The sequence below is a fragment of the Nerophis lumbriciformis genome, linkage group LG32 (genome assembly GCF_033978685.3).
Source record: "Nerophis lumbriciformis linkage group LG32, RoL_Nlum_v2.1, whole genome shotgun sequence".
Lineage (NCBI taxonomy): Eukaryota > Metazoa > Chordata > Actinopteri > Syngnathiformes > Syngnathidae > Nerophis > Nerophis lumbriciformis.
Window position 1 is genome coordinate 24791749 of NC_084579.2, and position 26196 is coordinate 24817944.

Sequence of the window (26196 nt, forward strand, 5' to 3'; positions counted from 1 at the left end):
GCACTTGACGTCGAGCTGCGACTGGCGGCACTTGACGTCGTGGGGGTGCAACTGGCGGCACTTGACGTCGTGGAGCTGCGACTGGCGGCACTTGGCGTCATGGAGCTGGTACCGGAGCTTGGCGTGGTGGGTCTTGGCGTAGTGGAGCTGGTGCGGCGACAGGTGCTAGCCGTGGAGTAGCTACAGGTGCTAGCCGTGGAGCAGCTACAGGTGCTAGCTTTGGTGCAGGTGGAGGTGGCCTAGCTGGGGGTTGTGGCTTGGCATGGTGCAAGACCGGTGGTGGTGGCCGTGCTGGAGGCTGTGGCTTGGCAGGTCGGAAGACTGGTGGTGGCGGCCGTGCTGGAGGCTGTGGCTTGGCATGGTGATGCCGAGCCACCCCACCAACACAGCTCCCGACCCCAGCCCCCCCCCTCAAGGGGCGGATACCAGACGCGCTCCCTGCGGTCTGGAACTCTCTGTAGGGGTGGGCGGAGGAGGGCAGAAACTTCCCCATTAAATTGTCCAAATTGTCTTTTTTGTACCTGTGTTTTTGTGGGTGAAAAAAAAAATTTTGTGACTTGGGCGTGACTTGAGTCCTGGGGGGCGGGGCATGAAATTTGGGTGGCTTGTCTTGACAGGATCTAATGTTCAAAATCATATTTTGGTAGTGTTGAATCATGGTCATGGGATTGGAGTCTTTTGCTGGAGGTGAGTGATCAAAAGAAAAAGAGTTGAAAAAAAAATCCTGGTCTGTGACGTCATTTTGGAGCTGCGGAGCTGGCAGCAGCCTGCTTCCGCCCGGAGTGGGAGGAGCCTGTGGGAGCGCTGCGTGCGGTCTGCTCGCCTTCCCTGACGTCCTCGGTCTGGAGCGGCGCTTCCTGGATTGCGGTGACGCAGCCTCGTCCTCGGACCAAATGGAGCTAATAGGAATAAGCTTCCCATTTGGCCCCCACGTGAGGTCTCGCTCCGCCATGGCTCCTAACGACTCCCAACTTCCTTCTTCGACCAAATTCTTTGCGGGAAAGCGATTAGCTGGAGTCATAATGTCATGACTTGGACTGTGGAGTTTTTGTTTTCCCAAGATGCAAAAGGATTTGGATCGGACATGGCTTGAAGGTAAATACATTTTTAATAATAACACTCAAAAGAACAAAAGGCGCGCTCAAGGCAGATGTACAAACTTGACTAATGAAAACAAAAGACTTGCACGGGGGCAAAAAAACTATGAACAATAAAAAACACTAACTGTGGCAATAATAAACAAACTTACTTGGCATGGACATGAAGTGCGCAGATGTGGACAGAGTGTGACAGGGGGCATAAATGCGAGGATAGCAGGGTGAGAAAGACTATGACTCCAGGACGAACAACAGAAAATGAAAAGCTTAAATAACACAGACATGATTAACAACAGGTGCGTGACTCAAAACAGGTGCGTGACATGACAGGTGAAACTAATGGGTAACTATGGTGACAAGACAAGGGAGTGAAAAAGCCAGAAACTAAACAAAACATGACTAAGACAAAACATGATTACACAGACATGACAAGTACAAGCTGGCTTATCTCTTTCCGTAGCTTTTATGTCTAATACAGTAGCAAGCCAATGTGTTACTACGCTAGAAAAATAGTGTTCGCTCTTACAATAACAATGTTGCTACAGCTTGGTTATTATACAGGTTACGGAAAGTAAATGAAGTATTGTTAAGGGTTTATGAATGCATTTTTAGTGATTTAGTGATTTAGAGGTAGAAGTGATTGCTCCCACTAGCTGCAAGAATAATTTTTTTTTTCTAATCAGATTAATTTTGGAATTTGGATTAATCATGATTAATCACAGGTAATTACTCGCTTGCTTAATTAATATTTGCCTATGAAAATACCCCAACATTTGTATCCAAATGTAATTTTATTGGCAGAATGTCATCCAGGAACGTTTTAAATGTTTCACTTGAATGCAAGTCATATATTTGCACAAAACTTGGTAACACTTTTATCCAAAGTTTTTTCAGGCTGTATTTTGGAGTGAAATGTGCCAGCAAGCACACCAGTCTGAGTCTCCTCACTCGTTTTTGTATTCACGTATGCATCGATCTGATCACTGACCGTATAGTGAATCTCTATTCAACTGGTGACCCGCGGGCCACATCCGGCCCGCCAAAGCTTTTCATTTGTTCCACTGAACATCACCCAAATAGGCATGATGAAACTAAATACACTAGGGTTGATCATGTATGCAGTACTCTCGCCACCCCGCTGGGGGCAACAACGAGGCATATGTGTCAGAGTGAATCATCAGTGGGGTAAGGGGTAAGTAGAAGAAGACTACTCATTTAACCCTGGAATGTTTTTTTTAATAAATTGCATAAATCTGACTTTTAACAACGACTGGACAACAAAGTATGAATTTTCTACCCAGCGCAAGTGCTCGAGTCATTGTTTCCTGGCGGACCTTTTAAGCAACGGACACATTGATCCAGACAAGCAGCAACAATGGTAGAAATCCCAGCGTGTAAGCTTCATCACCAAACTTGGTCAAACATTGGTAAGTAGATATAATTTGTGCATGAAGATGTTTAGTTTGTTTTGTATTGAAATTGCTGACTTCATGATGTCTTTTGTATTTGTGGTCGTGTTGTTTTTTGTTTGAGAGTAACAATCCAACCTTGTTTAATACATTTAGTGCTAAATTTGACCAGTAGAGCACGACAACACTAATAGTGATAAGTCACATACAATGTTTGGTGTGTGAATGTTGTGTAAATTCTGTAGGAACATCCATCCATCCATCCATCTTCTTCCGCTTATCCGAGGTCGGGTCGCGGGGGCAGCAGCCTAAGCAGGGAAGCCCAGACTTCCCTCTCCCCAACCACTTCGTCCAGCTCTTTCCGGAGGGATCCCGGGGCGCTCCCAGGGCAGCCGGGAGACATAGTCTTCCCAACGTGTCCTGGGTCTTCCCCGTGGCCTCCTACCGGTCGGACGTGCCCTAAACACCTCCCTAGGGAGGCGTTCGGGTGGCATCCTGACCAGATGCCTGAACCACCTCATCTGGCTTCTCTCGATGTGGAGGAGCAGCGGCTTTACTTTGAGCTCCTCCCGGATGGCAGAGCTTCTCACCCTATCTCTAAGGGAGAGCCCCGCCACCCGGCGAGGAAACTCATTTCGGCCGCTTGTACCCGTGATCTTGTCCTTTCGGTCATAACCCAAAGCTCATGACCATAGGTGAGGATGGGAATGTAGATCGACCGGTAAATTGAGAGCTTTGCCTTCCGGCTCAGCTCCTTCTTCACCACAACGGATCGATACAGGAACATTTGTAGTTTATTGTGTGAATATATTAACATTGTGTATTTTATTCATGTAAAATACACAATGAACATTATTTATGTAAAATACACAATGATGATTATAATTTTGTTGTACTTATTTTATGTTTATATTTACAGTCTTACAAACCTAAATGAAGGAAGAAGTGTAAATAAATTAAAACTAAGAAAGGAAAATAACTAAAAAGAAGGAGCATCAATCCTCAACAATTTTTATTTTATTGACCATGCAGTGTGAAAGCCGATGTGTTTACTTTGCAATTCAGTAAACGCAGTCTCAAAAAAACATAACCTGAGGAAGCATTCACATTTCGATGTCCAGCCCCTGAGCCCTCTTTATTATGTACTTGAATAGCCCTGGTATAGCGGTTAAGGTGAAAGAGCTTGTAAATAAACAGCATGACTAATCTAAGTGTGATTATAATTAATGTGATACTTTTTGTCATTAATCACATGAATTAACTTGTTAATTTTGACAGCCCTATTTTTTTGGACCTTGTTGTGTAAACCATCAACATGCTGGGGACTGCAGATTTTGGAGCCTTTGTCTACAATGTGGCACATTTAAATGTTATGTGTTTATAAATGTGTATTGTCCCATGTAACAACATATTTCAAATCAAGAAAAAAAGTTTGAATAAAATGTATGGGAAGCGGGGGCTCCAAATAAATTAATTTAAGCTAATTTGTTCCTGACTCACGGCAGGAAAGTGCTGCTTAGCATACTTTATGTTTTATATATATATATATATATATATATATATATCCTCTTGAAAACCTGTGTCCTCTGCAAGGGACATTTGTGTTCTACAAAGGAGGACTATTTTTTTTTTCTAAAGAAACATGAAAAAATCAATACAGAAGTGTCATTATCCGTTGTCACACATGTTTAATTTGGTATTTCTTAGTTGTTTGTTTCTGTTTCAGCATCCTCGTTGTTTTTTTTAGTTGCACTGAGTGCTGATTTTTGTGACCTGCCTCTGATTAGTGGTCGGGACGCTCACTTGCTTCCGGTCACTAATCAGAGAGCTATTTATTCCTGTCTCGTGCCACACTCTGCCTGGCAGTCTTGTTCGCTTCCCGCGCCGCTTACCTTGGTGTTTATGGTTATATGAGTTTAGATTTACTAACTTCTTGGTCCTTTGTTTTTGAGTCTCTTTGTCAAGCTTTGCCGTAGATTCCCGTGCCATTTGCACGTTTTCCGTTTCGTATTTTTGCCTTTGTTATTGGAATAGATTATCATTTTACCTGCATACTGCTTCATGACGTCCTTCTGCATCTTGGGGAAACGACTGCCGCAAAACCATGTGACCCCAATGTAACAAGAAGACACTGGTTCTCAGGAGGATATGCTTGTCTTCATGAAAAAGATTTAGACATGTCTCATTTAAACATTTTCCAAAACGTCACTTTTAAAAAGTATCTTATTCACCATTTGATTGGCAGCAGTTAACGGGTTATGTTTAAAAGCTCATACCAGCATTCTTCCCTGCTTGGCACTCAGCATCAAGGGTTGGAATTGGGGGTTAAATCACCAAAAATTATTATCGGGCGCGGCACTGCTGCTGCCCACTGCTCCCCTCACCTCCCAGGGGGTGATCAAGGGATGGGTCAAATGCAGAGGACAAATTTCACCACACCTAGTGTTGTGACAATCATTGGTATTTTAACTTAACTTTAACTTTACACATACAAACTGTAGCACACAAAAAAGCACATTTAATTAAAAAAACTTTATTATGGTCACACCTTTACTTATAAGTGCGGGCACAGTGGTGTTCGTGTTAGAGGAGTTGTGAATGAATGAAATATGAAATCCGTGCTGCAGTCTGCAGGTGTACCTAATGTTGTGTCCCTGCAGTCGTTCACGGCTCCTCCGGCGCGAGCATTGTTGTTTTTGCACTTTTTGGCTTCTTGTTAAGTTACTTTTTTTGGGTGGATTCGGTCTTGCACGTGGAGGGTTTGGGTGTGGGCTTTGGTTGGTGTGGCGCTCCCGTCGGGGGGTGCATTCTGCGGCGGGGGTGCATTAACCGGCACCAGGAGGCGGGATTACTGCGAGCGTCACACAGTGCGTCTTCGCAGCAGTTTTATGATTGCTCAGCACAAGAAATACGTTACACACATACAGTTGTTGACAAAATACACTGTACATTATATACCTCAGCTAACTAAACTATGGAAACGTATAATATAGTTCATATAGCAATACAGTCTCACTGCACAGCAGGCCAGCAGTTAGCCGAGTCCACAATCCATGTTGAGGCACAACTGAGTGACGTGCCTCAACTGGCTGCTGATCACCGCACCGTCTCTTCTCAGTATTTGAACGGCAAATGTGAAAATTCAGCAATTTTAAATAAAAATAATCTAAAACTGGTGAAGTTAAATGGAAAATAACTGTATAGTGTAATCACTGAATACATATAACAATTTAATAATTTTTTTTCTTTTTACATTTTTTTTCTTTCCATGATGGCAGGTGAGGCTCCGCCTCACCTGCCATCATATATATCAGTGACCGCACGTCACTGATATATATATATATATATATACATACATATATATATATATATATATATATATATATATATATATATATATATATATATATATATATATATATATATATATATATATACTGTGCATGTATGTATGTATGTATGTATGTATTTATGTATGTATATTCCTCGTGCACTAATTGCCTGAAAGAGTGTGCACTTGATGTCAAGTTATCAATGGAGAAATTTATTTTTAGACAATATGATTTTCCTGAGAAGCTAAAAGACATCGAGAGTAACCAGCGGTAGAAAATTAATTAGAAAGGACAGATTAAAAAATAAAAAAATAAAAACTATATATATATATATATATATATATATATATATATATATATATATATATATATATATATATATATATATATATATATATATATATGTATATGTATATATATATATATATATGCAGGCCGGATTTTGAACGCTGGCGGGCCGGATCCGGCCATAGTTTGGGGACCACCAGAGGTGGGACCAAGTCATTGTTTTGCAAGTCACAAGTAAGTCTCAAGTCTTTGCCCTCAAGTCCGAGTCAAGTCCCGAGTCAAGACAGGCAAGCCCCGAGTCAAGTCCAAAGTCAAGACTGGAAAGTCTCAAGTCAAGTCCTAAGTCCTGCATTTTGAGTTTCGAGTCCTTTCAAGTCCTTTTAACCACAGACTAATATATTAACACAGATTGTGTATGCTTTTCAAATGCTGTATTTATTTATTAAAACAAGTGCATTTTAAATTGCAGGAAAGAAAATTCTCCTCTCTGAGCTGCCACCTTAACGTGGTAGAGGAGTTTGCGTGTCCCAATGATCCTAGGAGCTATGTTGTCCGGGGGCTTCCATGCCCCCTGGTAGGGTCTCCCAAGACAAACAGGTCCTAGGTGAGGGATCAGACAAAGAGCAGCTCGAAGACTTCTATGGAAATGCAAGAACCGAGACTCAGATTTCCCTCGCCCGGACGCGGGTCACCGGGGCCCCCCTCCGGAGCCAGGCCCGGAGTTGGGGCACGATGGCGAGCGCCTGGTGGCCGGGCCTGTCCCCATGGGGCCCGGCCGGGCACAGCCCGAAGAGGCAACGTGGGTCCCCCCTCCAATGGGCTCACCACCCATAGCAGGGGCCATAGAGGTCGGGTGCAATGTGAGCTGGGCGGTAGCCGAAGGCAGGGCACTTGGCGGTCCGATCCTTGGCTACAGAAGCTAGCTCTTGGGACGTGGAACGTCACCTCGCTGGGGGGGAAGGAGCCTGAGCTAGTGCGCGAGGTAGAGAAGTTCCGGTTGGATATAGTCGGACTCACCTCGACGCACAGCAAGGGCTCTGGAACCAGTTCTCTCGAGAGGGGCTGGACTCTCTTCCACTCTGGCGTTGCCAGCAGTGAGAGGCGACGGGCTGGGGTGGCAATTCTTGTTGCCCCCCCGGCTCAGAGCCTGCATGTTGGAGTTCAACCCGGTGGACGAGAGGGTAGCTTCCCTCCGCCTTCGGGTGGGGGGACGGGTCCTGACTGTTGTTTGCGCTTACGTGCCAAACAGCAGCTCAGAGTACCCACCCTTTTTGGATTCACTCGAGGGAGTACTTGAGAGTGCTCCCCCGGGTGATTCCCTCGTTCTACTGGGGGACTTCAACGCTCATATTGGCAACGACAGTGAAACCTGGAGAGGCGTGATTGGGAAGAATGGCCGCCCGGATCTGAACCCAAGTGGTGTTTTGTTATTGGACTTTTGTGCCCGTCACGGATTGTCCATAACGAACACCATGTTCAAGCATAAGGGTGTCCATATGTGCACTTGGCACCAGGACACCCTAGGCCGCAGTTCTATGATCGACTTTGTAGTTGTGTCATCGGATTTGCAGCCTCATGTTTTGGACACTCGGGTGAAGAGAGGGGCGGAGCTTTCTACCGATCACCACCTGGTGGTGAGTTGGCTGCGATGGTGGGGGAGGATGCCGGACAGACCTGGCAGGCCCAAACGCATTGTGAGGGTTTGCCGGGAACGTCTGGCAGAGTCTCCTGTCAGAGAGAGTTTCAATTCCCACCTCCGGAAGAACTTTGAACATGTCACGAGGGAGGTGCTGGACATTGAGTCCGAGTGGACCATGTTCCGCACCTCTATTGTCGAGGCGGCTGATTGGAGCTGTGGCCGCAAGGTAGTTGGTGCCTGTCGTGGCGGTAATCCTAGAACCCGTTGGTGGACACCGGCGGTGAGGGATGCCGTCAAGCTGAAGAAGGAGTCCTATCGGGTTCTTTTGGCTCATGGGACTCCTGAGGCAGCGGACAGGTACCGACAGGCCAAGCGGTGTGCGGCTTCAGCGGTCGCGGAGGCAAAAACTCGGACATGGGAGGAGTTCGGGGAAGCCATGGAAAACGACTTCCGGACGGCTTCGAAGCGATTCTGGACCACCATCCACCGCCTCAGGAAGGGGAAGCAGTGCACTACCAACACCGTGTATGGTGCGGATGGTGTTCTGCTGACCTCGACTGCGGAAGTTGTGGATCGGTGGAGGGAATACTTCGAAGACCTCCTCAATCCCACCAACACGTCTTCCTATGAGGAAGCAGTGCCTGAGGAATCTGTGGTGGGCTCTCCTATTTCTGGGGCTGAGGTTGCTGAGGTAGTTAAAAAGCTCCTCGGTGGCAAGGCCCCGGGGGTGGATGAGATCCGCCCGGAGTTCCTTAAGGCTCTGGATGCTGTAGGGCTGTCTTGGTTGACAAGACTCTGCAGCATCGCGTGGACATCGGGGGCAGTACCTCTGGATTGGCAGACCGGGGTGGTGGTTCCTCTCTTTAAAAAGGGGAACCGGAGGGTGTGTTCTAACTATCGTGGGATCACACTCCTCAGCCTTCCCGGTAAGGTCTATTCAGGTGTACTGGAGAGGAGGCTACGCCGGATAGTCGAACCTCGGATTCAGGAGGAACAGTGTGGTTTTCGTCCTGGTCGTGGAACTGTGGACCAGCTCTATACTCTCGGCAGGGTCCTTGAGGGTGCATGGGAGTTTGCCCAACCAGTCTACATGTGCTTTGTGGACTTGGAGAAGGCATTCGACCGTGTCCCTCGGGAAGTCCTGTGGGGAGTGCTCAGAGAGTATGGGGTTTCGGACTGTCTGATTGTGGCGGTCCGCTCCCTGTATGATCAGTGTCAGAGCTTGGTTCGCATTGCCGGCAGTAAGTCGGACACGTTTCCGGTGAGGGTTGGACTCCGCCAAGGCTGCCCTTTGTCACCGATTCTGTTCATAACTTTTATGGACAGAATTTCTAGGCGCAGTCAAGGCGTTGAGGGGATCCGGTTTGGTGGCTGCAGGATTAGGTCTCTGCTTTTTGCAGATGATTTGGTCCTGATGGCTTCATCTGGCCAGGATCTTCAGCTCTCACTGGATCGGTTCGCAGCTGAGTGTGAAGCGACTGGGATGAGAATCAGCACCTCCAAGTCCGAGTCCATGGTTCTCGCCCGGAAAAGGGTGGAGTGCCATCTCCGGGTTGGGGAGGAGATCTTGCCCCAAGTGGAGGAGTTCAAGTACCTCGGAGTCTTGTTCACGAGTGAGGGAAGAGTGGATCGTGAGATCGACAGGCGGATCGGTGCGGCGTCTTCAGTAATGCGGACGCTGTATCGATCCGTTGTGGTGAAGAAGGAGCTGAGCCAGAAGGCAAAGCTCTCAATTTACCGGTCGATCTACGTTCCCATCCTCACCTATGGTCATGAGCTTTGGGTTATGACCGAAAGGACAAGATCACGGGTACAAGCGGCCGAAATGAGTTTCCTCCGCCGGGTGGCGGGGCTCTCCCTTAGAGATAGGGTGAGAAGCTCTGTCATCCGGGGGGAGCTCAAAGTAAAGCCGCTGCTCCTCCGCATCGAGAGGAGCCAGATGAGGTGGTTCGGGCATCTGGTCAGGATGCCACCGGAGCGCCTCCTAAGGAGGTGTTTAGGGCATGTCCGACCGGTAGGAGGCCACGAGGAAGACCCAGGACACGTTGGGAAGACTATGTCTCCCGGCTGGCCTGGGAACGCCTCGGGATCCCCCGGGAGGAGCTGGACGAAGTGGCTGGGGAGAGGGAAGTCTGGGCTTCCCTGCTTAGGCTGCTGCCCCCGCGACCCGACCTCGGATAAGCGGAAGAAGATGGATGGAGATGGAGGAAAGAAAATTGTGCTGACATTGCACTTTATAATAGCACTATTAACCAGTCATTTTAAACATTAACTCATTCCTTTACAGAACAAACACATTGAAAAATAAAGTGCAAATGTACTTATTTGTACAAAAGTGTTAACATTGAAAAAACATGACATATACGTGAACATAACAAAAAAGTTGTACTTTTTATATGTCAGGGCCCTATGCTGCATTGCATTTGCAAAAGACCAAATTAGCCAAGAGTCTGTCAGTCATTTGTGCACAATGGGGGCGTAGTATGATGCCACCATGGCTGAAAACTCGCTCCACTGGAGCACTGGAGGCAGGCACTGCCAAGACTCTCATGGCCACTCGGAACAGTGAAGGAAGAGTCTTCATGTTCAATGCCCAGAACAAAAGGGGGAGAGAGTTTTTTTGGGTTGGTGCACTACTTGTAAGTGTATCTTGTGTTTTTTATGTTGATTTAATTTAAAAAAAAGAAAAAAAGAAAAAAAAATATTTCTTGTGCGGCCCGATACCAATCGATCCACGGACCAGTAGCGGGCCGCGGCCCGGTGGTTGGAGACCACTGAGGTAAACAACCAACAGTATGTCAGAAAGCTAGCTAAAACGGTACACATATTCATAATATAGTATACATTTTAACTGACCTTTATTTGACTATTTTTGTCTTTTTTTTAGGTGGCTAAAATACGCGGTGCTGCTGACCGCCGTCTAACGTTACGTGTGATATATTGACTAACGTAACCCTGCTTAAAAAAATCACTGAACAAAAAGTATGAATAAGGTAGTGAACTGCAACAGATTCCCGTGTTTGCAATAACGTTATAACGTTAGCAGTGAGTTTACAGCCTCACTGATTTAACTACACAGCAAATAAAAGTCACGCTACTTAGCCAATAAACGTTATTTTACATTCAAAACTTACCGTTCTTTGTGCAACTTCAAATGCCGGACGAAGTTGGAAGTTGTTGCCTCTCCATCAGTAATTTTCGAACCGCATGTGTTGCATACTGCAAACTGTTTTGTGTTGACCACCTCGTAATTTTTATACCCAAACGAAATTATTTTAGGCATCATTTTTTGTTCACTGGCGTGTGGTTTGGACATGTCTTCTTCGTTGGTTGTCCTGCAATTTGATTGGATGAATGCTGTGTGATGAAAACAAAGTAGATCTAATTTGATTGGCTGTTGTACTGACAGCACACCAGCTGACACACGCAACGCTGATAGACAAGTACACAATGAAAAATACGGAGCGCTCCCGAATAACTTTTTCATCTTTGGGTTTTGGGGAAAGTAGCAAGTCATGTCAAGTCATGTCAATTCAAAAGGCTCAAGTCCAAGTGAAGTCACAAGTCATTGATGTTAAAGTCTAAGTCGAGTTGCAAGTCTTTTTACATTTTGTCAAGTCGAGTCTAAAGTCATCAAATTCATGACTCGAGTCTGACTCGAGTCCAAGTCATGTGACTCGAGTCCACACCTCTGGGGACCACTGATGTATATCTTTAATTTTTGTAATATATTTCACTGAATTTGTTTTATTTACGTTTTTTTTTACTACTTATCAAAATGGTTGTGCATTTGGAGGTGTTAATTTAATTGTAATTATTCATTACTATTTTTAGTTATAATTAGTTAAACAGTACAGTAATTTGAAAATGAGCCCTGATTATGTGCTTTTACTGCCATATAGTGTGTACTTTTAAGTAGGTATAATGTGAGTAAAATATTAACCCAGTATTTGCTTTCCAATTAGTTTTTTGCAATCAAGGAGCACTTTAAACACTGGTAACAAATTCATTAAATCACAATTTGATTTAATGTTATTAAAGCCTCAGAACAACGAATGTTGTGCAGCAACTCTCTGAAAAAGCTGCCACAACATCAGGCATTTTAGGCCGTGACAATCAACAAAAAAGCCAGCAAAATCCTCCAGGAATGCACTTTGACCTTTCAGTATGCGTAGGGGTGTGCATATTTACCGTAAATGGTGATCTGATATGGATTTAGATACATGTTATGATATGGTTCACTAACAATGCATTTTAAAACATTACTATTCGGTGCAGATGGAATATTTGCATGGTGATACAAATACAAGCAGACAAAACAGGTGGTTCCTGTATTAGTTATGAACAAATAGTAGAACTAATAATTTCAGAGAGAGAAAAGCAAGCTGTGCATCAAGTAGAGGTGTTATAACGCCACAGTAGTCCAACTACGGTATTAGAAGTATTCAAGTTATCATCAACTTACCAATGAATGAAGATGTTTAATCGGTGGTCACGTCCACAACTGACTGCATTAGTAGTAGTTTTTCCCTCATATTTGCAAAATAAACATATCACCTAAAAGGTTGAAGTCATTTGGGAAATGTTCAGCTCTGTATTTTGGAGGTAGTTTAGTAGTTTGAGGTGGCCGTGTGTCCCGGAGGCGAGCACAGAAATGGCCCCAGAAGGATGCACCATGCAGGGCTGCGATGTATAGAGTGCTGGCCCCTAGCTGGCAGGGGAGGTGAGTGTTTGTCCAGTGCAGGGTAAATATGTCTCCCCCTTTCATCTCAATGACTGCATCTCAGTCACATCACTACAATCTCTGCGACTTTCCGCATTTAGAGTCTGTTTTTGGCGCAAATCTATAGATTGTGTTTACTTTCGCGTACCCAGAAGTGGGGCGGTAAAAGTTCGACCCCCGATTGACTGTTCAGCTGTCTCTTTTTTTATGCTTTGCAGCAGCACCTGAATAAATGCTTCAGCACTCGTGTCATAATTATGACGGTCAGATGGATAAAAAAGTACAGATACCAGTATCATTACTCCAGAATTTTAACAGTATACATCCCTATTCGGGGATGCATGATTTGTTAACTCTCTCTGTGCTGTCGGCCATATTGCTCTGTTGTTGTCGGCAGTCGCAAACGTGAACGTTACTCTTGTTATACGTCCTCACGGAAGTCTCGCAGGATTAAAACAGCCATATATCATAACAGATCTCCAGTCAACCGATTCATGACTTTCCAATCGGACATCAACCGATCCATACTGTATATCAGTGGTAGGCCGTCAGGGCCAGCAAGTCCTTCTCTGCTGGCCTAACATAACCAGAAATCATGATCATAATTAAAGATACAATTATTTTCTAATTTACTTTCCCTAAATATCGTATTATGCTCGTTCCAGTGCTGTTGTTTTTAGTTTTAGTTTGTATCCAATCAGAATTCAGCTATCTTATGTTGCCATGCTGTACGAAATCTGCCCGAGGACTTCAGAATCAACAATGCGGGTGTCCGTGAACGGGCACATACAGGTGATAGACAGCTACGATAGCCAATCAGATCACGAGTTGTTGTCAGTAAGGCCTTCTTGATGGCCTCACGTTGATCGTGACGTTTACGCGTCCTCTGATTGGATACTCACCGGGACCGTAGTGGATGAATTTGAGAACACATAGAGTTGAGAGACAGTTGCGATAGCCAATCAGATCACAAGTTGTTGACAGTGGCCTATCTAAGTAGCCTGATGTTAACGAGACTGTGATTGGATACTCACCTGTAAAAAAAGTGAGTATCCATTCACAAGTTTCAGTTTGGCAGGAAACAGGAAGTGTAGCACCGTAGCCATACCGGGACAGCAGAGAAGAAGAACAAAATGTTGATTAGGTGCAGATATATATTTGCAAGGCTATTTTCAAGAAGGATATTTAAAGAGAATCTTGTGAGACGATGTCGGCCAAGATTCAGCTAGCTCTGCTGTTCTGGCGATGAAATGGGGAAATGCTCGCCATTTCTACTCGAATAAGCCGACGATGCGGGGTACCACTGGCTTATACGGCGTCGAATAGGTGCTACAAATTGTGAGTTCAAATATTTTATTTTTTCACTTTTAATATGTGTTTTGCTATTTTAATTTTGACAGTACCACATAAGATATGTTTTAATTGCTGATGCCTTTTAATTGATTTTTAAATGCGCCAGAAAATAACCCGTTTTGTACACTGTTGAGGTGATTCAATACTTAGTAGGGTGTAAATGTGTTCCTGTATAGTATTTCCCCAGTAATGGTCATGTGGTGACATCAATTATGGTATTTTGAGAGGTAATCTTACTTTACAAGAGAGAAGTGTAGGATACTTCTCTTGTTGCCTTATTTGTATTTGACTTTATTAAATGTATTTATAATATCATTTGGTGCAGCCGGGGATATAAAGAGGAAAAAAGGAAGACGGAGGGGGAAATTGTGGGGACAAGAGGGAGATTAGACAGAGAGACAAAAACAACAACAGCAAACACAACAGTAACAACAACAACAACAACAACAACAACAACAATAGAGCAACATCAGCAAATACGATATGTACAAATATGATGGCAAAAGTGATAGCAAAGAAGTTAGCGAAATAAATACTAATACAGAAATTACAATGAGCATTATTACACTACAAATGGAGCAATACAAACACCAATATAAATAGCGCTATTAATAATGAAAAATACCAATAATTTACCTCTATTAACAACAATACAGTTGTTCAAATGCAACAATACATATACATAATGATAACTAGGGATACAAAAGAATGCAGAAGAATGGAGGGTAAGAAAGAGAAGCAACCTACATTAACCTTGTAGATTGTTATAGTAACAATAAGTTAAGCTTTGTCAGTGTGCCATGTGTTACCCAGTTTACCCTAGAGCAGGGATCACCAACCTTTTTGAAACCATGAGCTACTTCTTGGGTACTGATTAAAGTTAAAGTTAAAGTTAAAGTACCAATGATTGTCACACACACACTAGGTGTGGCGAAATTATTCTCTGCATTTGACCCATCACCCTTGATCACCCCCTGGGAGGTGAGGGGAGCAGTGGGCAGCAGCGGTGGCTGCGCCCGGGAATCATTTTGGTGATTTAACCCCCAATTCCAACCCTTGATGCTGAGTGCCAAGCAGGGAGGTAATGGGTCCCATTTTTATAGTCTTTGGTATGACTCGGCCGGGATTTGAACTCCCAACCTACCAATCTCAGGACGGACACTCTAACCACTAGGCCACTGAATGCGAAGGGCTACCAGTTTGATACACACTTAAATAAATTGCCAGAAATAGCCAATTTGCTCAATTTACCTTTAACTCTACGTTATTATTAATAATTAATGATATTTATCTTTGTGGAAACACTGATCATCTTAATGATTTCTCACAATAAATATATATAGAAACAGATAAATATCAATATGCAACACTTTATTTTTATATTTTCTCTAAGTGCACATTTTTCAATTTGAACATTTTCAAATGATCACTTCTAAGACAGTCTTGTGAAATCACAATATCCCATTTTAACTAGCTAGCCACTAACATTTTTTAACAAATCATGAATTACTTTGCACCATGTTTGTACAAATAATAACTCATGTAAAATACAAAAGTCAACCCTCAAATTTTTAAATAAATCATGACACACTTTGAACTGGACACCAAATCTGTTATCTGTTTCTTTGTCAGTGAGTGAAGACCAAGTCTTTAAAAGATTTTCTTGGATTTTCAAATTCTATTTGAGTTTTGTCTCTCTTAGAATTAAAAATGTCGAGCAAAGCGAGACCAGCTTGCTAGTAAATAAATACAATTTAAAAAATAGAGGCAGCTCACTGGTAAGTGCTGCTATTTGAGCTATTTTTAGAACAGGCCAGCGGGCTACTCATCTGGTCCTTACGGGCTACCTGGTGCCCGCGGGCACCGCGTTGATGACCCCTGCCCTAGAGCAACAACGTTAATATATGTTTGATGAAACGTGATTATGTGCATGAGTGTATGCATGTGTATGTACTTGTATATGTACAGTATGTGTATATGTATGTTTGTACAGTGATTGTATATGTACCGTATGTGTATATGTATGTTTGTATAGTGAATGTATATGTACCGTATGTGTATATGTACGTTTGTACAGTGAATGTGCATGTGGATGTACAAACTTTGAGTATGTAGGTATCTACTGTATTTGTTTATGTATGTGGGAGCGTAGGTACCTATGTATGTATGTATGTATGTATGTATCAGTGACGTGCGGTCATTGGAGGCAGGTGAGGCAGGGCCTCACCTGCCATCATGGAAAGAAAAAAAATTTAAAAAGAAAAAAAAAAAATTAAATTGTTAATAACTGGGATTTATATAGCGCTTTTCTAAGTACCCAAAGTCACTTTACATGTAGAACCCATCAATCATTCACAACTGGTGGTGGTAAGCTACTTTCATAGCCACAGCTGCCCTGGGGTAGACTGACCAAATTGTTATATGTATCCAGTGATTATACTATAAAGTTATTTTTCATTTAACTTCACCAGTTTTAGATTATTTTTATTCCAAATCGCTGAATTTTCACATTTGCCGTTCAAATACTGAGAAGAGACGGTGCGGTGATCAGCAGCCAGTTGAGGCACGTCACTCAATTGTGCCTCACAATGGATTGCGGACTCGGCTAACTGCTGGCCTGCTGTGCAGTGAGACTGTATTGCTATATGAATTATATTATACATTTCCATAGTTTAGTTAGCTGAGGTATATAATGTACAGTGTATTTTGTCAACAACTGTATGTGTGTAACGTATTTCTTGTGCTGAGCAATCATAAAACTGCTGCGAAGACGCACTGTGTGAGGCTCGCGTAATCCCGCCTCCTCCGCCGCAGACTGCACCCCCCGACGGGAGCGCCACACCAACCAAAGCCCACATCCAAACCCTCCACGTGCAAGACCGAATCCACCCAAAAAAAGTCACTTAACAAGAAGCCAAAAAGTGCAAAAACAACAATGCTCGCGCCGGAGGAGCCGTGAACGACTGCAGGGACACAACATTAGGTACACCTGCAGACTGCAGCACGGATTTCATATTTCATTCATTCACAACTCCTCCAACACGAACACCACTGTTCCCGCACTTATAAGTAATGGTAAGACCATAATAACGTTTTTTTTATTAAATGTGCTTTTTTGTGTGCTACAGTTTGTATGTGTAAAGTTAAAGTTACCGGTAAGTTAAAGTACCAATGATTGTCACACGCACACACTAGGTGTGGTGAAATTTGTCCTCTGCATTTGACCCATCCCCTTGCTCACCCCCTGGGATGTGAGGGGAGCAGTGGGCAGCAGCGGCGCCGCGCCGGGGAATAATTGTTGGTGATTTAACCCCCAATTCCAACCCTTGATGCTGAGTGCCAAGCAGGGAAGAATGCTGGTATGGGCTTTTAAACATAACCCGTTAACTGCTGCCAATCAAATGGTGAATAAGATACTCTTTAGGGTTCATATGTTTGTAAATCTGACTGTGATGAAGTCAGTGCCTCACCAGTCATGAACCTCACCGCACGTCACTGGTATGTATGTATGTATGTGAGTATATGTGTATTTGTATGTACAATATATTTGACTCCCAGTGTGTGTGGGAGCCAGAGTACGGCCCCAGCAACCCAGAGAGCCCAACCCACAAACAGCAGGTGTGGCGCCCAGGGCACCAGGAACCACAGGCCCCACGCAGCCAGGCCGGCCAGCGACAGGAACCCCAGAGCCAGGCCCACCGTGCCGCCCGTAAGAGCCAGCAGCAGGCCGCAGACAGACGCGCGAGAGAAGCAGGGGACAGCCAGACCCCAAGCCAACGAGAGACCACACCCCACACGTGCAGAAAGGCGGGATGCCCCGCCAGGGGGCCCAGAAACTCCCCGTAACCGGACGGGAAGACCGCCCCCGCCCCACCAGCAACCGGGCCCCCACGAGCCCACCCCCCACCCCCGGAGAGCACGACGCGACCCACCCCAGGCCACCTCACCCAAGTCGGCCGCCGCAGGTCCGCCCAGCACGGGGCCATGGGAACCACCCACCCCACCTGCAGGGACCCCAACAATGGAGATGGAACAACCAGCAACAGCCCTGTCGAGTTCCCCCCCCTGAGTGAGGGGCAAAATTAAAAAAAAAGATAATAAAATATATTAAAAAATAAATAATTAAATAATTAAATAATTAAATAATTAAATAACTAAATAAATACATAAATAAATAAAAAATTAAAATAAAAAATAAAACAAAATAAAAATTAAAAGAAGATCACAGACATGCTGACACACAAGGTCACTACCCCAGCAGCTGGCCGGCGGAATACTTTGCAGCACCAAGCTACCACAATAGATGCGGGGACTAGACCCAGCGGGCCCCAACCAAGATGGTAATCTTTGAAGTCGGACATCACTGAAGGTCTAGGTGAAAAACGCACGGCCCGCCACTGCTATATATAGATCGCTCCAGAGGCTTGCCAAACCATGTATTAATTTTTCTGAAGTTAAAATCAGTTATCGATTTGTACCGATTATTTTTTACACACCTACGTACGCGGCACTTGGTGGAAAAAGTTTGGACACATCTGTTGTAGACACAACTATCCACACATACTTTTAAAGACAATTTAAAGTCTCTAATTTACCTAAGGTATATTTTGTCATGACCTGCCCCACGGGGCATGTCCTGTTTGCCTTTGTTGTGTTTTTCATGTGTTTGAGGTTAAATGTCTGCTCCCATCTTTGTTTTCCTTTGGTTACCATGGAGCACTGATTATTTTCACTCGCCAGGCTCCTGATCACCAATCAGAAAGCTTAAATGCGAGTGACATATTTTTCAGAACACCTGGAGTGAACCCACACACGCACAAAACTCTATATTTTTTTCATTTTAAACAGAAGAATTAAACGTGATCTAAGAATGAAACTGTTGTCAACGTAAAAGTTATGCTCGGTGACAAAGTCCCAACAATTTCATTTAGTACTTTGGAACCCATTTGAAAATGCCTCTCCTGCAGTTCCGCTCTGAATGTGAAGATGAAAACCCTCCCTCGTCGCCACCGTGTTAGCGTGACCCGAGAGCCGACATCTTTCTCCTCTGCCCCGTCCGCTCGCTGCCAAAGGACATTAGCGAGACACCGAGCATGTCTCTTAAATCTATAACCCTCATGAGTGCATTTTCTCCTCTCATTCATCACCCGTCTGCTTGTGTCAGCCACAGTCGGCAGAGCGAGTCTCCTGCTTGGCTCCGCTTGTGCGCACCAGCCAGCGAATGAGGTCGCAACCTGGCTGAGCTTGACTTTGACTGGCAGACGGGATGCTCTGCTCATCTTCTCTTGGCAGCAGCAAGCGTGCATCGAAAAAAGCACTGACAGAACCCATCTTGCACATCCGTACGCGACCAAAAGCGGCAGAAGCTCTGAAATGGCGTACACTTTTGGCCATTATTTAAAAGTCCAAATGTAATTTACTTTGGACTCTATTCACTTGTTGCCAATTGTTTTTTGTAAAAAAAAGTCTGTGATCGCCATTGCTGATTATTGCTTTTCAAAGCTGATCACAAACACTGATCCCCTCTGGCTGACACTGTAATTATTTTTATCACCTGACAATTTAACAGCTAATGACGTGTCTCCATACACAGCTAACAACAATCACCTCCATTGCGGAAAATAAGCAGCATTTATTTGCACCTTAAGCGTTATATTAAGTAGCATTATCACACTGAAGGCTAAACATGTTAAATACTGGGAGAAAGCAGTAACAGGCATGCTAACTTGAAATAACACCAAGAAAAATGTACTTAGTAAAGTTTAGGAAGTGTAGATGGAACCATGTTACAGCAGAAAGTAAGCATCTTCTAACAGAAAATGAACAAATAGATTAATAAGAGTCCAGAGAGAGGATAATGTAACAACTGTTGGCGTGTCAGCATTGTTGTAGTCTGGACACGAAGAGGAGAGCGGTTTGATCCATAAGTTATGGTTTAGAGGGTTGAGTCCCCTCCAAGGTTTCTCATTGTATCCCATTGGGTTGAATTTTTTCTTGCCCTGATGTGGGATCTGACTTTGTCGCTTGTGCAGCCCTTTGAGACACTTGTGATTAAGGGCTATATGAATAAACTTTTGATTGATTGATACTGGTACTAATTGTGAGCATTTTTAGTGCTTTACCTTCATTGTTTATGTGGTAATAAATATTAATTTGTTTAATAATATCATATCCATTCTTTTATTGAATATTTAACTGTGAGCTGATAATATCTGTGCTTTTCCAGTTGGTATATCTTGTATCTGTCATGTCTGTTGATCATGTTTTTGTTTGGCCATGTGCTGTTTGTTTTTTAGACTCTTTTTAGTTCCTGGTTGTGCACTCTTGCTTGTTTTGTTTCCATGACTACTCATTAGTTTCATCTGTCTCACGTTTTGCACTCACGCACCTGTCACTAATCATGTCGGTAAGCTTCCAGTTGCCAGGCAGTCTGTCTGGCGACATCACCCTCTGTACACCCTTGTTATTCGTGTTGATGATCCATGCTGTTCTTTTCCATGCTCTTTTCTCGTTCCAAGTAAGTTTTCTTTATTCATGCCATAGTTTGCAAGTTTTGTTTTATGTCCATAGTTATGCCTTTGTGCTAGTTTTGTTTTATTAGCCAAGTTTGTTCCCCGCCTTGTGCGCGCCTTTTGTTTTCACCTTTTGATAGATTAATTAAAAGATGTTATTACCTTCACGTCGTGTCCGGTCCAGTCGCTTGGCACCACGGGAAAACAAACCACACCATAGTCCTAGTCCTGACAGTATCATTTATTTGTTCCATGTGTTGCTGGGTTCAGGAAGGAGTCGTTGCCATTAAGTTGAATGAGCCAGTTATTTTTTTGTTGAGTCCTACAGAGTGTCTGTACTGTAAGTATTTTTTTTTATCGCACACCAGCTGTTTGATTGTAACGTGCATATTGGTTGTTGTTTTTATGAACAAATTTGGAGGCCTTGAAATTGCCACGTAAAATTGCATATGCTAAGTAGTAGCATGTGTATGGCATTTCCAATGGAAATGAGCATCAAGCTAACGCATTTTCAAAAGTGGAACTTTATTTTTTAACACTTTCTATTAGGTATACTTGCTTTGTTGGCATGGAAAATTGCAACATTACTTACAGGTAGATCGTTACGACTACGCCTGTTTGCCTGCCAAGTGCCAAGAGCATTAATTAGCTCTTCCACTAGATGGCAGAAGGTACATAATTAATTTGTGTATCCACCTGTAGTCATTCATAATACAGTCAAAAGTTGGGGTGACAGCACAAGGTGAAAAACACTATTTAATTAAAGAAAGAACCGGTAGCAAAGTACAAAGGTGGCATCATCCTTGTGGCCAGTGTGTGTTTTTTTTGTAGCCCTAAACAAGAATTTGTTTGTGGCCCCATTTCAGTCTTTAATATTACCGTATTTTCCGCACCATAAGCCGCCCTGGGTTAAAAGCCGCGCCTTCAATGAACGGCATATTTCAAAACTTTGTCCACCTATAAGCCGCCCCGTGTTATAAGCCGCGTCTAACTGCGCTAAAGGAATGTCAAAAAAACAGTCGGATAGGTCAGTCAAACTTTAATAATATATTAAAAACCAGCGTGATGTGGGCGCGCATGGAGTCGTATATCAACATGGACGGAGCTGCGTGAAAAAAGCCACCCGGCCTCTTCGCGTAAACTTACCTTAACCACTCGCTCATCTTTTCTTCATCCATCCATCCCTTCGAGTTAGCTTTTATGATGACGCCGGCTGGAAAGGTCTCTTTTGGCAAGGTTTTCCTTTTGAATATCACCATGGGTGGAAGTTTCTGGCCATTAGCATGGCAAGCTAGAACCACAGTGAAGGATGACTTCTCATTCCCTGTGGTGCGAATATTCACCGTACGTGCTACCGTTGTATCCACAGTGCGGTTCACAGGAATATCAAAAGTCAGTGGAACCTCGTCCATGTTGATAATGTTCTCTGGCCGGATCTTTTTTTCAGCTATCTTGTTTTTACAATATGCACGGAAAGTAGCCAGCTTTTCTTGAAAGTCTTTAGGCAGTTGCTGTGAAATAGTAGTCCGTGTGCGGATGGAGAGATTGCATCTTTTCATGAACCGGAAACCTGTCGCTTAGTAGGAGCCATTTTGTGGTCTTTACAGATGTAAACACACAAAGGAAATGAAACGTAATATCCGCGCGCTTCTTCTTCTTCTACCGGGGCGGGTGGTTGCTCACAGTAGAAGAAGAAGCGCTTCCTGTTCTATGGGGGCGGGTGCTTACCTTGGCGGTTGCTTGCGTAGAAGAAGAAGCACTTCCTCTTCTACGGGGAAAAAAGATGGCGGCTGTTTACCGTAGTTGCGAGACCGAAACTTTATGAAAATGAATCTTAATATTAATCCATATATAAAGCGCACCGGGTTATAAGCCGCACTGTCAGCTTTTGAGTAAATTTGTGGTTTTTAGGTGCGGCTAATAGTGCGGAAAATACGGTACTAGTGTTTGATTTTATGTGTTGCTAATCAACTTAAACCATCCACGGCTCCAAATATGTCTATTGAAAATCTAGACAGGCATCTATATGGACTAAAACGTGGCCAGAGCTGTTCTGATTATGTGGCCTCAAACAATCGGCCAATGAGTTGCTTACCAAAAACTGTGATTTGAAGCGCTCAGCAGCACCATGAGTGAGGAGTTTAGCCCCATGCTGTTACGTTTCGGTATGGCGTTATTGGTCTGGACCCCAGGATGCAGTGACAGCAGGTAAAGTGAAAGTAAAAACCTTTTATCAGGGAAAACAAAATGGAACTCATGCAGCAGGGAAGTGCACAAGAAGCAAAGCAGCATGTTGAGGTCAAAGCACGACCCAGTCTAGTTCGGAGGACTGATTGCCAATCAGGGACAAATGAGGGCACTATGGCTCAGACAAGAGAAGTGGTGTAGGCAAACCGGAAGTGGAAAACAAATATACGAGCGCTGGACAGGAAATAGTGTCCTGTTAGATCATGAAACAAGTTACAATCCGTCATGAACCCAACTTTGTTGACCTATCGCACCCTTTCCCTGTCATTCATTTTTTTGCAGCAGATGATGTCCAGAAACAAAACGAGCAAAAGCCCTCCTCCTCGCTTCGTTGCTGATGTAAAAATGTCACCATTAATCCTTCAAACCTTTAAATCATCAGGATTTTTTGGGAGAGCTGTGCAGAAACATTGACAAAAGAGATGATGTATTACACCCCTGTCTCGTACACACACACACGCACACACGCACATACACACACGTGAGGCGCTGGAAGCTCAAATAGAAACAAACCAAGCGCAACTACTTCCACCGCATAACGATTGGCAACAGATTCAGCGCCTTCAGCTGCCATAAAACACCTCCATTTTCATTAAGCCACAAGTGGACATGAGGTACAAGGTAGACGGCGAGAAATTTACAGTCGGGCCTTCCGCATGGTTTACGGCAAGATACTCAGTAAGAGGATTCATAATTCATAATAGCTGCAGTAATTATCCACTGGCTTAGTTTGGCGACAAATTGGACAAAACACATGCAAATGCAGATGCGGATGACTCCTCCAAGGGACACTTCATTAGATACACCACCTTCAGTTTATTTTTGCATTGTGATCGTTTAAAGCAAAACAGCGTGGTTACAGTTCTTACCCTTCTCATGAAGGGGTACTGTCCTTTGAGGTACCGTTTGAATTGTGGTTTCCATGGCAACGTTGGCCCATTTCTACGAGATTATGGGTGATGCCACCGGTAAACATCTTACTCCCAACCTGAACTGCAAGCCACCCTTTTATGGTTGAGAACCCTGACCTCAGACTTGGAGGTGTTGAGTCCAATGTTCCCTCTAATTGTTCATGTGTGTGAGCAAACACAAAAACTCCCTGAGCATTCAGTGGAGCACATGTGAGCAACATCACACGTGGCAATGCTAGCAGCACACCTGTCTCAAACCAATCTTTTATTATAACACTCAAATGAGAGGAGTCATTTTCATGAGATTATTTAGTAATATAAGTGATTTGGCCCACTTGTAATGAAAATAAAAGAAATCTTGTTTTTCATAAGCTATGGATTAGTATTGTACAATATGTCTGGGTGGGGGTCCTGCTTTGGAAATCATTTGTACCCCATTCAGAGATCACTTTTTGTTCCCCTTAAACATCCTCATGTTGCACAATGAAATGTAAGCATAGGATGAAGTGTGCATTCCTGTAACTTTCTCTAGTAACAGCATTCCATGATTAATATCAATAAATTAACATTAATAATAAATGACAGTAGAATAAGCACACGTATGACTGAGGAGTCATAGTGTAACTTTGTGTGGTGTTTGAGTTGTCCGACTTTTTGTGTGGCCATAAACGCACCAGTGGCTTAGTGGTATGCGTGTTGGCAGAGCCGGCCCAAGGCATAAGCGTACTAAGCGCTTGCTTAGGGCCCCGCGGCCACCAGGGGGCCCCCAAAAGCAATTAACAAAAAAATCTTATTTTTTATTTTTTGCATGTACGAGTCTGACTGATGATTTCTAAATGATCAACGATATATTATTGTACAAAAACACAATTTTAGGTCAACAGAGTGCTGCTGCTGATCTAGGCTTAGTGATTCTTCCTGCCTCTCTTTAAATGTAAAGTTGCCTCTGCTGCACCTGTGACGTTTGCCGCCTGCTATGGCGTCACATTAGTGCCAAAAATCCGAGCGCATAAAAACTGTTATCGCGCGCTGATTCTCCACTTTGTGCGTGCGCGCGACACCCTTTTGCGTGCGCGTGGTGCCTTTTTGCGCGCGCGCCGTCTTGGTCTGTGCGCTGTCATGTTTCGTTTTGGCACTTTGGGGGCGGGGATACGCTTAGACGGCCCCTCCTTTCTGATTGGTCAGGCGAAAAATGCTCAGAGATAATCAGAAGTATAGCAGAGCGGGTCATCGTCAATATGTATCAAGATTGTTATAGGCGCAAAGTTTTCACTTCTTCTTGAACATTTGTTTTCTAATTTATGGAATTTCTTTTGATTCAGCCATAAAATTAATGAAATAATCTTTGAATTTTGTTTTTAAAATGTTAAAAATAGCCTTTTAATAATGTATTCTGAAACAGTTTAAAATAATCAGAGAACTGACGAACACTGACCCTACACAACTATGTTGCACAATTAAGTCTTTTTTTTTTATAGCGAAAGAGGTGATTTCAACAGGTGCAGCATCCTATGTCATATCTACATGTAATAAGATTTGTAACAAGGCAAACCGTTTGTAAATTGGTCGAAAATCGAGCAAGTTATGGTAATTTAATTGGTACATGTACTAATTAAATTACCATAACTTGCTTTGACATCAATGTAATGATTGAGGCTAGCTGTCCGAGGTAAGATGGCTACAACGTTGCTACGCTGGAGAATGATTTGTCATATGAAAAATGCTCAGAGCCAATCAGAAAGGAGGGGCCGTCTAAGCATACCTGCCCCCAAAGTGCCAAAAAGAAACATGACAGCGCAAGGAGAGATGCCAGGAGTACACAGAGAGCGCACAGACCGAGACGACCCTTTTGCGCGCGCGTGGTGTCTTTTTACGCGCGCGCAAAAGGGTGTCGCGCGCGCACGAAGTGGAGAATCAGCGCGCGATAACAGTTTTTATGCGCTCGGATTTTTGGCACTAATGTGACGCCATATCTTTCCTCTCAGATTCAGACAGGACTGAGCAGGTAATCAGAGGACCACTGTCTATTAAGGAGAACTTTTCATTCCCCAAACGGCATGATGGCCGAAGTTTTCATTATCATTATACCTACAGACAGCTAGTCAATGGGGAAAAAGTCAAGCGTAGCTGGCTGACTTATTCAAGATGTAAAGATGCAGTCTATTGCTTTTGCTGCAAATTATTTTCCAAAAAGTCCTTAAAACTGGCAGCCGAGGGACAGCGGGATTGGGTCAACATAGGTGCACTGCTGAAACAGCATGAAAACAGTGAAGATCATTGTAGCAACATGGTGAAATGGAAGGAATTTGCCTTGCGTCTTTCAAAGGGGAAAACTATTGATGAATTTAACTTCAGTAGACTGCGCTCTCTTTGTACAAAGTAAACATTAAATATGAACAATTAACTAAAAATGTAAACTAGTAATTAAAGACTAATATGTACAAGACTGATGAGACAAGATGACACTTACTGTAAATACAAAGCTTTATCACTTGGACTGTTCAAAACCAGGCCACTCTTGTAGCTGAATGTTTTCTACATTTTAAGATTAGGAACCATATGTGGCACTCTGGACATCATTCGTTCATTCATTGGTATTATTTATGTTCTTAACTGGGCCACCCCCATATCTTTATAAATGACATGTCATTTGTAAAGACATGCCAGGCTGACAATAGGATAATG